Source organism: Saimiri boliviensis, chromosome 16 (assembly GCF_048565385.1).
Source record: "Saimiri boliviensis isolate mSaiBol1 chromosome 16, mSaiBol1.pri, whole genome shotgun sequence".
In the NCBI taxonomy this organism is placed as follows: domain Eukaryota; kingdom Metazoa; phylum Chordata; class Mammalia; order Primates; family Cebidae; genus Saimiri; species Saimiri boliviensis.
The window spans coordinates 9,622,072-9,635,040 of record NC_133464.1 but is presented as its reverse complement, the minus strand read 5'-3'; the positions used below and the strand labels follow the sequence as shown (position 1 = coordinate 9,635,040).

At 34.5% G+C, this 12,969-nt stretch overlaps 1 pseudogene; it reads right to left on the bottom strand.

Annotated features, from left to right (window-relative positions):
• Positions 1-516: 516 nt before the first annotated feature.
• The window catches only part of LOC101035463 (ras-related protein Rab-10 pseudogene), a 31,304-nt pseudogene continuing 18,851 nt past the window's right edge, over positions 517-12,969 (bottom strand).

The window sequence follows — 12,969 nt, the reverse complement described above, 5'->3', positions numbered from 1 at the left end:
TGGGTGGGGATACAGAGCCAAACAGTATCAGGAGACACTGATAACTTTAATCCTGGTTCATCTCTTTGGTGACCCAATACATTATTAAGTTACATTTAGCTTTTGGTCTGCCAAAAATAATTTGTTTCCACTGATAAAGTGAACTTTAACATTTTTAAATAGTTGTAATCAGTTTAGAATTATTGCTACAAAACATCAGCTAGTTTTGATCTTGCTACATTTGTCGAAGAAGAATAGATTGCAGCTACAGGTGGGCATGATTTGGATTTGTGTCCCCACCCAAATTTCATGTTGAAATGTCATCCCTAATACTAGAGATGGGGACTGGGACTTTTTTTTTTTTAAATTGTTGTTGTACAAAATAAAATTGTTAATTCTACCTTTATTCTTACACAATTTGCAGAATAGAGTTGAAATGATTGCTATAGGTTTTAATGTTGGTAAGAACTGAACTATAATACAACTGAAATGCAGTGGTGAGCTAAGCAAGTACATTTAAAAATGAAGTCACAGACATGATTTTTCTATACATTTTTTTTGTTTGAAGAAAATTATGATAAAGTCAGCAAGCTGTCACAGATGAAAGAACAAATAAAATAGGTGGCTTGGATAGTTAAGATGAGAAACAAAAATATCTGTTTAGAGTTAAAAATGGACAGAGTGGTTTATTTTGCAGCAAAAAGAGAAAACCGGGTGGTGGATGGCAACTGATGGACAGGAGAATGCTCAGCAACATTTGCTCTTCCAGCCTGTCACGCCTCCTCCACTGCTGATATCTACATTTTCACTATTGGGCTTTTTTACAGGGGTCTTTCGAAGGATATCTTCAGCTAACGTGAGGAACGCCTTTTCGATGTTTATATTTGCTTTTGCACTAGTCTCAAAAAACCTAACACCATGCTCCCTTGCAATCTGTTCTCCTTTTCTTTTAGGTACAACTCTTTTGTCATCCATGTCACATTTGTTTCCTAGTAATATTCTTTCCACATCTTCATTGGCATGCTCATCTATGTTTCTAAGCCATTTGCTGATGTTTTCAAAACTTTTACCGTTGGTGATGTCATATACTAGCATGATACCCACTGCTCCTCTGTAGTAGGAGGTTGTGATGGTGTGAAATCGCTCCTGGCCTGCTGTATCCCATATCTGTAGCTTTTTCTTTCCTTGTAACTCAACTGTTTTAATCTTGATGGGGTTTTTTTTATCCCATTATCATGGGATCAGTTTCTCATGAATGTTTTAGCACCATCTCCCTAGTACTGTCCTTGTCATTGTGAGTTCTCATGAGATCTTGGTACTTAAAACTGTGTATCACTTCCCACTTCTCTCTCTCTTGCTCCTGCTCCCACCATGTGAGATGACTTGCTCCCCCTTTGCCTTCCTCCATGACAATAAGTTTCCTGAGGCTTCTCCAGAAACTATGTAGATAATAGATTTATGCTTCCTGTAGAGCCTACAGAACCAGGAGCCAATTAAACCTCTTTTCTGTATAAATTACCCAGTCTCAGGTATTTCATTACATGTATGAATGACTACTACGGGAAATTGGTAGCAAGGAGTAGAGCAAGTACATGGACTTATGCACATACTAGAGCCTAGAGCAATTGGAATCTGTCAAGCAATGACACATATGTCACATCTGGAACTTGGAAGATGGCTGAGATACAGCAATAGATCATGCACATTTGGTTACTGCACAGCCCAAAGACAGATAGCCCAGGACTAACATTAGAATAAGGCATAACACGGGATAATTTTCTTTCCTACTAACAAAGGATTTGGACACAGTAATGTTTTCTGTGGGCTCATAACATACTCAAAATGCTCTGCTGCTCCAGTTCCTCTAATTAATTGCCCCAATTGTTATTTAAATGTAATTTTCATATACAGATGCTTCTCAACTTATGATAAGGTTTTATATTTCCAGGAAAACCAATCGTAAATTACAAATACTGTTAAGTCAAAAATGCATTTAATACACCTGACATAATGAATCTCATACCTTAGCCTCATCTCCCCTAAAAGTGTTCAGAATACTTAAAATAGTCTAAACTTGGGTAAAACTAACACAGACTATTTTATAATAATGTTATAAAAATTTGAATCAAAATTCAATATTCAAAGTAAGATTTGTATTAAATGCATATCACCATAGAAAAGTCAAAAATATCATTAATCAAAGGAAGTACCAGAAGTTAGGGACCATGTGAAGTGTATTTAAAGTGTATAGTAAAGTTGCTTCACAGAAGACAGACTTCTATGACTTTTGACTTCCACTTCAGTTCTCTCATATTTTTGTCTTCAGATTTGTTCATTTACCTCAACATAATATGTGAAGGCTCCATAAAACATCTCATATTGATTTTTCCAAGATTGCCTTACTTGGATGTATTTTAAAGCTACATGGCACACACATGGTTTATTATGCCTGAAAAATAAATACACTTCTACCTCGATTCTCCTTCCCAAAATATAAGTCCTTTTGCTAATGTGAAGATGAGTTGTTAGCTGTGTGTATGTTCACTTCACATTCTTAATATAGAGCATTCTCTCAATGCTCTTTGTACTTACACTTGATAGTAATGAATAGTTCCATCCATTTTACAAGTTGATCCTCCCCTGAGTGCTTTTAGCAAGCCTTGACTTTAGAGAAAGTAGACTTGATTTAATGGATATAGAAGCAAGGGACACAGAGAAGTTAGAGAACAGGTTTCTAAAAGAGACTACAATTTGCCATTTTGATGTTTATCTGAATAACTACTTCACTTTAGTATTATCAGAGAAAAAAAAGCACTTATTGAGCGCTACCATAGCATTTTAACTAATCATATCCCTTCAGTATTTTTTAAATGTATAGTGGCTATTCAAATCTATAGAATGAGCCAATCTATTAGGAAATATGAAATATAGAATTAATGGACTTACTAAATGTTTTGGGATTGCAGTTGGCCTTTCTATGCTGGCCTCCTCAATCTTAAGTAGTTCCTTCTTTAAAAAGATTTATCCTGGTATGTTCAATTATAATATAATTATTTATATTTTTTTCTGATAAATCTCTTTTTCAGCCATAAACACATATCTATCATTTTTGTTTTCCATTAAAAGGACAGTAAATGGCACTATTTTAAAAAATGTCTAAACCCAAATCTTTAAAACGTTGCTCAAAGATAGGGTCTAATGTCACTGTGACAGCTTTTATGCAACAGTAAAGCATTATCATTTTCTACCTCATTTACTCCTTTAGAACACCCTGACATTAGAAAATAACTTCACCCAGCAAGTTAATTCATTTAAGTACTTGGCAGGCCATAGGCAATTGACTCGTCTTGGAAGACCCATTAACAGAGAACAGTGTTCTAAATCAGACTTGCTGGGTCGGGGGGTGGGGCACACTGAAGTTATTTTATGACACAAGATGCTGAAAGTTAATACCTGTCCCAAATTTTCCAGGTGAGAATGAGCTTATCTATGGCGTAGGCTACATAACATTTTGTGTCTCAACTGAGCACTTGTTCATGGACTTAAGCAGGAAGCAGGATAGCAAATCCATAAAGCAGGGGAACTGAAATTAGGCAAATGTGGGTTTTGGTCTTGATTCTGCCACATAAATGGTGTAATATTTGGAGCAAGGTTCACAGTTTCCCTTAGCCTGTTTCTTTCTCTGTAAAGTGTAAATCATCGTTTGACAAGTATGCGAGAAGTACAACACATAGGGAAAGCATTAGTAAAGTGTTCAACTATGAGACAATCACCTTAGCTTCTATTGATATTTTCATTACACCTACTATTATTATTTGACCTTGGGAAAATCTCCTTATTGATCTAAGATGCAGTTTCTCTCTGTGAAATGGAATTACAACACCACGTTCATAAGTTATAGATGTGTGTATAAGTGATGATTAAATGAGCTCATAGCTTTACTTAAGGAGCTCTCTGATAATCCTTAATAATAGATATTTATATTTTTAAATACCAAAAAAGTATTTAAATATTATATTTAATATTTATATACTTAATAATATATTTAATATTATAAATATTATATTTAAATATAATATTTATAATATTAAATATATTATTAAGTATATAAATATCCATTATTAAATACTTAATAATGGATATTTATATTTTTAAATACTAAAAATACTGAATACTAAATGCAAACAACACAGAACAAAACATTGCTTTAAAAGGCTGTGGATAGTGATAGCTATAGCAATGACAAGTTACCCTGAGACTATTGGCAGGCACAGGTTTGGAAGTAATACAGATTAAGTTTCAAATCCCAATTTTATCATTTATTTACTCCCTGTCCCTGGGTAAAACACTAACCTTTTCACCACGTCTTACTTTTCTCATCTTAAAATGAGGAAAATGTTACTTTTCCATAGAAAGACTGTGAGAATGAATGACAGGATAGATATGTAACAAAAGTTTCACACACATAATTAAAATAAGAAACAGGATAACAACAGCGGACATTTGTGGTACACCCATTATTTCCCAGATACTATAGTAATTAATTAACATAAATTCTTCACCACAACATGACCATGCACTGCATTTTATATATGAGAAAACTAAAACATAAAGAAGTTTATTAATTAGTCCAAAGCCACAGAGCAGGTGGTATGGCACAAAAATTGAGTAGGCACTCAAAAACTAATTATTGTTATTGTACTCCCTATCATAATATGAACACCTCATGAGGATTGGGAGAGCACTAGATTTTGTGTATATTGAAAAGATCACTGGAAGGACTCATGCCTCATTATCATCTTGTTCTTCCACTAGAGACTATGAAATTAAGTCATTCTAACTTAAAGCTGTTGGAACTAAATTATTCTGAGCCTTGAAAGCAATGTGGCTATGTGGCCTGAGTCAAGTAGCATGCAGTTAAAATTTACACCCTTTTTTCCCTGTTAATTATTAGGAAGATCAAACAGCTCCAAATATAAGACCCTTAAAGTCACTACCCCTCCTTACAGAGCAATAAGGTAATTTCCTTATCATGCAATCTGAAACGGATAAAACTGCTGTAACATATGCACTGGTCTCATGAAAAGTATTGTAACCCTGCTATAATGTCTCTCTGCCTAGAGAAATAAAATCTTGGCTTTTACACTTCAGATCACTGATCCAACTTGTTAGAATTAGGTGTTTCCAGGTAACTACCCCCAAGTTTTGTTTTTATATCAACTTTATACTTAATCATGTATTCTGAGTCACATTGCTTAAGGTTGGCATGACCTACCTAATCACTGCTTAAACCTTATAAGACACCCTTGGTAAATAATAATAGCAGTGATTGCTTATTGACACCTCATGAGCTGGACAGTTTATATTTATATATTATCTGCATTCTTTATAACGTTCTTGGTAGTTACTATAATTTTCTTCATTTTTCAGGTACTGATAATGAGACTTAATAAGGATAGATTACTTTTCCAGATTTATGTATCAAGGGATTTGAGAAGGATAAATCCCGGTCTTTCTGACTATAAAGACTACATTTGTTTCACCACAATATATTTCCTATTAGAAGTATCTCATATATAACTATGAACTTCAAAACTTTTAAGAATCAACAATTCAACAAGCAAAGATACTATAAATATCTAAAAGATATGAGATTTGGCTTCTATCCACTAAACATTAGTGATTCTTTAAAGAAAGAGCAATCATAAATAATAACTCTTTAGTATCACTGCCTTAGTTATTTCTGGACTGCTATAACAAAACAGCTGAAAATGGATAATTTATAAAGAAATATTTTTTTTCTGACAGTTCTGGAGTCTAGAAAGTCCAAGATTAAGTCACTGTCATCTGGTGAGGCCCTTCTTGCTGCATGATCACATGGTAGAAGAGAAAAGGCAAGAGAGAACCAACTCCCTCTATCAATCCCCTATACAAGGGCAGCAAATCCTATTTGCAAATTTTGGACAGGACATGTTCAAACCATAGAAATCACATATGATATTGTTATAACTATTGTAAACAAATCAATAGTATTTATTACTATTTCTTTAAGCAACCACTTATTAGAATATGTTATTGTTTTCTATAATAAAATCAATAGTGTTTATTACTATTTCTTTAAGCAACCATTTATTAGCATACATTATTGTTTTCTATGTTATATATGAAATAAAAAAACAAGCTTTCCGCTGTATATTGTAGTTGGAGAGATAGTTCATTTACATAAATTACAGAAAACTAAATATTATATATAGGAATAAGAAAGCTGAGAAAATAAGACAAGAAATAAATTGTCTGACAAGGACATTAAGGCAAAGCAGAACATTGTTTCCCAAAATCAAGCAGAGAAAGTGTTTTTGGAAAGAAGGAATAGTTGATTCTATGATGCCTTGAGAGAGGTTATATGATTTGATTTTAAATGGCTCCAATGGATTTAACAAGTGGTCACTGGTGATCTTAACTGGAGAGTTTCAATGGAGTAGTAAAGTTAGAAATTAAACTAGAATTAATTTGCAATGAATGGAAGGTGAGAAAGTAGAACACCCAAGGTAGACAGTTTTTTCAAAAACATTTTTTTATTTCTCTGGGAACAAGAGTAAAGAAATACAGAAGCTGGAGGAGGATATGGGGTCAGTCACACCTTAGTTTACTAAATGAGTAGGAATAGGAACTCCAAAATACATAATTTTAAGCGAACTCCTCTGGTGATAAACACTATAGTTTAAGAATGACATACGGCAGTGACATACTACAAACATGTCTATTTTGCAGTGTCAAATGCACACATTGGAGTGTGCATTTTTCTATTACAATTATTCAAAAGAGTCGTCATCGTTATTTAACCCATGGTGTAAAATATTTGAATGCACTCTCCCTATTAAGGAAGTTTCCAGAGAAATATCCTTACTTTGTTTATTCTAGATAAGAAAAATCTCCCTCATAAATGTAATCCGCTTTCTGTCCTGGACTTTGTGCAGTGGCACGTGCCATGTACATGCTCCTCCCTCCCTGATAGCCTCTGCCCCTCCTTGCCTTGGCATTTCTGAGAAGTTTCGCACTTCTTCCCTTCCTCCCACCCCTCCACAAAACCTGTCTTTTGCAGGTCCTTTGGCTTTGTAATCCTGTTGTTATGAGTACTCTTCCCAGCACTTCAGCACAACCTTATTTTTTATTACTCTAATAAAATTGTTTTGCCTCCTGTCCAGTGATTAGACTAGGCCTTGTAATCTCAATGTTATAGGTCAGAATTACACCCATTGTGAATACGTCTGTTACCTTACTTCCATAATCTTCAGTTTCCTCCCCTGTGAAATGGGAGCAATGGCATTCACCTTGCAGTGTTAAGAGTTAATGCGTTGACGTTCTCACTCATATGTGGGAACTAGAAAAGTGGATTTCATGGAGGTAGAGAGTAGGATGATAGACACCAGAGGCTGGGAAGATTATGTGGGTGGGAGGAGAGTATAAAGAGAAGTTGGTTAATGGGTACAAATATATTGTTAGATGAAAGGTGTAAGTTCTTATGTTTGACAGCAGAATAGGGTGACTATAAGTAGCAACAACGTATTGTGTAAATCACAGCAGCTAGAAGAGAGAACTTTAAATGTTCCCAACACATAGAAATGATAAATCCTCAAGGTAATGGATACCCCAAACACCCTCTCTTGATCATTACATATCCCACACATGTAACAAAATAATGCATCTACCCCATACATATGTAAAATATATGTGTCGATTATTTTTTTAAAAGTTAGGGCATTGAAATATTTATAATACTGTCTTGGAAAAGATAAGTAACATGCATAGGTAGTCTTATTTCTCTTTAATGGAAAATACCACAATGAGGAGAACTACTTAACATGTTACAGTCTTAAGTTACTATGCCTCTTTTTTAATATAGATTCTGAAAATCTACACTAATTAAATTGTTTCAAAGGGTTTGCTTTCCTCAAAGTTTATAACTTCTAAGCTCAGTGCCAGTAAATTAATTAAAACATCACTAATCTTTCACTGTGAAAGAGACAAAAAATATTCTTTTTAATCTTGGGCTAATTACATGCAATCATTTTGAAAATCTGCTTATTCCCTAAGAGTTTTCTATTTCCTGAACTTCAGCGAAAGTATAGTAGCTGAACCTAATGATTATTTATATGGCTTCATCCTTCCCCTCAAATTAAAATAACTGTAGAAGCATAAATTGTGAAGAATGTCATATGAATATAAAATAAATTACTGTGTATGATAATAAGCACCACTACACATAAACATCACATTAAAATATCCGATAGCATTGTTAAAAAGGTTTATAATAATAAGCCTTTATTATTTATCCAATAAACAATAAAGGCAGAGGAACTTAATATTTTTAAGTACACGCATTTAAATTTAATTATTAATGAAATAAGATATACGAAGTTTCACAAATTTTTCATGTCTTGTTCTGTAACAATATGCATCTAATAATTTTAAAAACTAAAAGATAAACAGATTTAAGTTAGGTCCATGCCTCACTGGGCCCTAAAAGAATGCCTATTTTTGAGTCTATGTTAAGCATATTTGTACCTTCGTATCTTATTCAATTAATGCCAAGAAAAATATTACTTGAACCTGCAACATTAGGAATTTGCATAAATCACATGATGTGAACACTGTCACATGATTGGTTATTTATGAATTTACAAACCACGAAACTGAAATAATTACGTTTGAAAATCAGTGAAAGCTTTGAAAGCCATGTAACATTGCCAGCAATATATTGCCTTCCAGCATGTATTTCTTACCCTGGTGGTCATTTTCTTTTAACTGAAAACCAAGAAAATGATATATGCATGACAAGCATTTCCCTGAAATTAGTAATACTGATGCATCACTACCATATAATTAGAAGTACTAGATAAAGTGTGTGCTTCTATAAGGAAGCACATAATTATTAGAGATATTTCCATATCCAGTTCTCTCAACTCTATCACAATTTACTCTATAAGACATAGTGCATGAATAATTCTGACTTTTTGGAGAGCAAAATGCCAGACTACGAATAGTACAACAGGGCATTATCATGTTAGCAGAGAGAACAATTAGATTTGTTTTTTTTATTTTTCTGCCTCTGAACTCAAAAGGCTCATGGTTTTTACTCTAAGAAATTTACATAATGATCTTTGCTTTGCATTAATAATACTAAGCATGTGTCATGATTCTTCCACAAGATTACAAACTCGCTGAAATCAGGGGCTGTCTTACACCCTCTGTTTGTACTTCGTCTTGACTAGAGAATTGCCTTCAATTTTCTAAAGGTCAACAATTTGCAAGGGATTGAACGAGTGGTTGAGAGAACACGTTAAAACACCTGTGACTCCCAGAAGTTGCTGCAAATGAAGTTTCAAGTGGAAAGCGTCCCTCCCTCCATTAAATTACTCAACTCCTAGAGGAGGATTTCCCCTTCCCTTTTTATTTCCTATAATACTTCTTCATTGCTCCTTTGATATTCACTTAATTTGGCACCGGTAACAGTTCATGGAGATTTGGAATACAGTTCTCCCCTTCACAGCATTAATTTTTAAGTTTGTTTGGGTTGGAAATGTGACTGTTGGCTTCAGTTCTGTCTTGCCATCTGCACACAGGTAGCATAGCCTACTGTCATAATGGACTGTATCACATTTGAACAGCCGAGCCATTAGGCAGTGCATTATACAAAGCCTCTCCAGTAAAAGGTCTAAGAATGGCTCAATTTTCGAGAGGCCAGACCTGTACAAACAGAGCCCTTGAGATGCATTTTCTTGAACTTTGTATTCTCTGATGTTTGCAGATGCTATGTGTTCTTTTGATTGATTCTATTTGATTGGTTCAAGGAGTACACCCAGTGGGCTTTCTTCCATGTGAGTTGAAATAGCAAAGGACCATGATGAAATATTTCCACCTGTACATAAAGATCTTATCATATGTTACAGCCAGCTTCACCACATTTAAAACTGATGGATTTTCTGAGCGTCATTAACTATTAACAAAATGCTCTTTAAAATCCTCTACAAAGTTCATAAATACAAAATATCCCTTATCAAATACCTTTAAATACCCTTTGCCCCACCAGAAAAAGCAGTCTTCTATCTCTTGCATTAAGTCATCTAAAGGCATCAAATAGAAATGCTTTCGATTAACCAGTTTCTGAATAATTGCCTCATTTCTACATGCAATTTGTATGTTATTGAATGGTCCATAAGGTACGTAACACATTTCTGAAAACTGACCTGGCTACGGCTAACTTTTATATTTTAAATATAGACTTAAACAATTTGAATTGCAACGTGTATGTGTATCTGCTTATTCCCAGAGACGATTCCTCTATAGTTTAAATCATGCTGCATAAAAATAGTTTCCTTTCATTGATTTTATTTGCTATGATCATTCTCCTACACCTTTCTTTCCCAGTTCTATCAAGTTAATTGCACTGCTTCTTGACCTAAAACCACTTAAGACTTTTAGCTTTTTTTCTCCCATGGAGACTTTTTCTAAATTCTGCTGATTAAACTTCCCTCAATTTGGTTTCCAATAACTTCCCTAAATAGCATTATAACTTTTTTTCCCTGTAGAAATTTATTTCATAAGTTCTCTTTTTAGTGGTAGTTAAACAGGCACAATGACATTAGGCTTGTTCTAATTTACAAGATGTGTTACGATATTGACAGGAAAAAACTGTCATGCATGCAGCACCTACACAGATACAACACCAAAGAGAAAACTGAGTCAGTTCATACATTTCTGCAAAACAAAATTATAGGGAGAAAATGTAAATGATCAAAGCAATTGGTTTGCCATTTTGTACTCATTAAATTAGCAAAACTATAAAATATTTATAGATTTCAAACTCAAGACTCCCACATACTGTTGGCTGAAATTAAAATGAGGATAGAGACTTTTTGGAAATTAATTTGATTAAACTTTCAAAAAAAGTCAGAATTGTTCATGTGTTTTGATCTACTTACTTCATTTCTGAGAATTATATAAATAATCTCAAGCACTGCAATATTTATAGGCATGACAACCTTCATTGCAAAGTGATTGAGAGTAGTTACATTAGAAACAAAACCTGATAAAGTATCCAAAATGTCCATAATCAGAAGATACTTGTTATATATTGGGAAGCAGTATAGTGTTGCCCTTCTGAGCAGGGGCTGGTGTTTAGTCTGTGTTTTTGTTTGTGTGTTTTTGTTTTTGTCTGTGTTTAAATGCTAACTTCACCCTGGCCAGCTGAGGTCTCGAGTGCCTGTTACTTAGCATTCCCTATTCAGAGGCAGCCACCGCATCTACCTAAGTCTGTGCGGCAATAAGACCTCCACAGTCCAAAGTCTTGTAGAAAGCTCCTAATTTGGGCACCAGAGGGTCATTTATTTCCAGGTCATTCATAGTGGCACTCTATCGTGCTTACCTAGACTCTCAAAAACCCAAGTCAGGAATAATTGTATATGTCATCTGTTGGATAATGCCGAATCTCCCATCTCCCTCCTCCAGGCAAAAGTTACTTTGCCTTCACCTCTCATCTGTATAATAAAAGCTTGTCATAAAATTCATGTTCTACTGCCTATTCTAGGTGACCCATAGTTATTTAAAAATTTAATTATTCATCTTTTCCCTTCTTATGTCTTCAGGGGACTGATAAAAACATTCTGGCAAAGATCCCTGTACAGGTGAGGTGCCACCTTTAACCTGGATAGCTGAATTAAATACTAGCTCTCACATCAAATCCCTCAGGATCAATATAATTGCTTAATCTAATTGTTCTAAGATGAAGATAATTATATTAAGTTTGTTTTTCTCTGAATGTTTTTGTCTTTCCCAAAATACCAATTGTGACTTCCATGAATTTTTCTTCATCATGTAGCTGATGTTATTTGGAAATAAATGTATCCAAAATCTTTTAAAATACAGCTGAAGTGATATCGGTTGCAAATGCATGCCAGTCCACAAACTCAGTTATTGCAAAGAAAATGCACATTATTATTTTTTAGATTAGCTAGGCACCTTGGCACAAACCCTTGTATCCATGCCCTTCACATTCCTGTCAAAGGCCTATCTCACTCTGACATGTTCTGGTTGATGGATGCAGGGAGATGGGAGGCGCGCAGGATCACATAGGGTTTGTCTGCTCTTGTTTCGTTTCCTTCCCCATGAGAGAAGGCCAGGACAAGGCCCCTGAAGGATAAAACATTTGGAGAAGTGTTATGTTGCCTCAGTTGCCAGTATCTATTCCAGATCATTTGACACAATGCTAGCTGAGTGACCCCACCAAAACCAGAGACCTACTTAGCCACGCCCAGGCTAAATCAATGATATATTAGATCTATGAGCCAAATAAATGAGGATTATTAAAGTCAATGAGTTTTGTGGTAGCTTCTATACAGCATTATAATGACACTAGATAACAAATATAGAAGTAAAACATATTTTGTGCGTGTTTAAAATAAAATAAATTTTCAAAAAAATACAGTGACTGTACAAATCACAAGAACATACCTTACTCTGTTTGGAAATTAACCAACGTGTTCCATCATTATAGAAAGTCACCTCACCAATGGAAATATTATCCATTATTTTAAAGTAACAGATACAATCTATCTGCATCATTCTATATTTAGGATGCTGTATACATCATTTTACAGGTAAGCAGGTGTGTGCTGTAATATATATGCAGTCAATCTTCGCTCTTTGCGGATTCCATAGCTGTGAGTTTTCCTAATCATGAAAGTTTATTTTCAGCCCCCAAATTAATACGGTGCCTTCATAGTCATTCACAGATATGCTTGCAGTGATAGAAAATCTGAGTTATTTTAAAAGCATGTTTGAATGAGGCTGGGTTGAACAAAGCAATGTCCTTCCTCCTTGCTTCGGCTTTCATACTGTAAACACTTGTTCTTCTCATGGTCTAGTGCGTGGCACTTCTTTTTCAGTTTTGCGTTTTTGTTAGCAGTTTTACTGTTTAAAATGGGCCCTCAA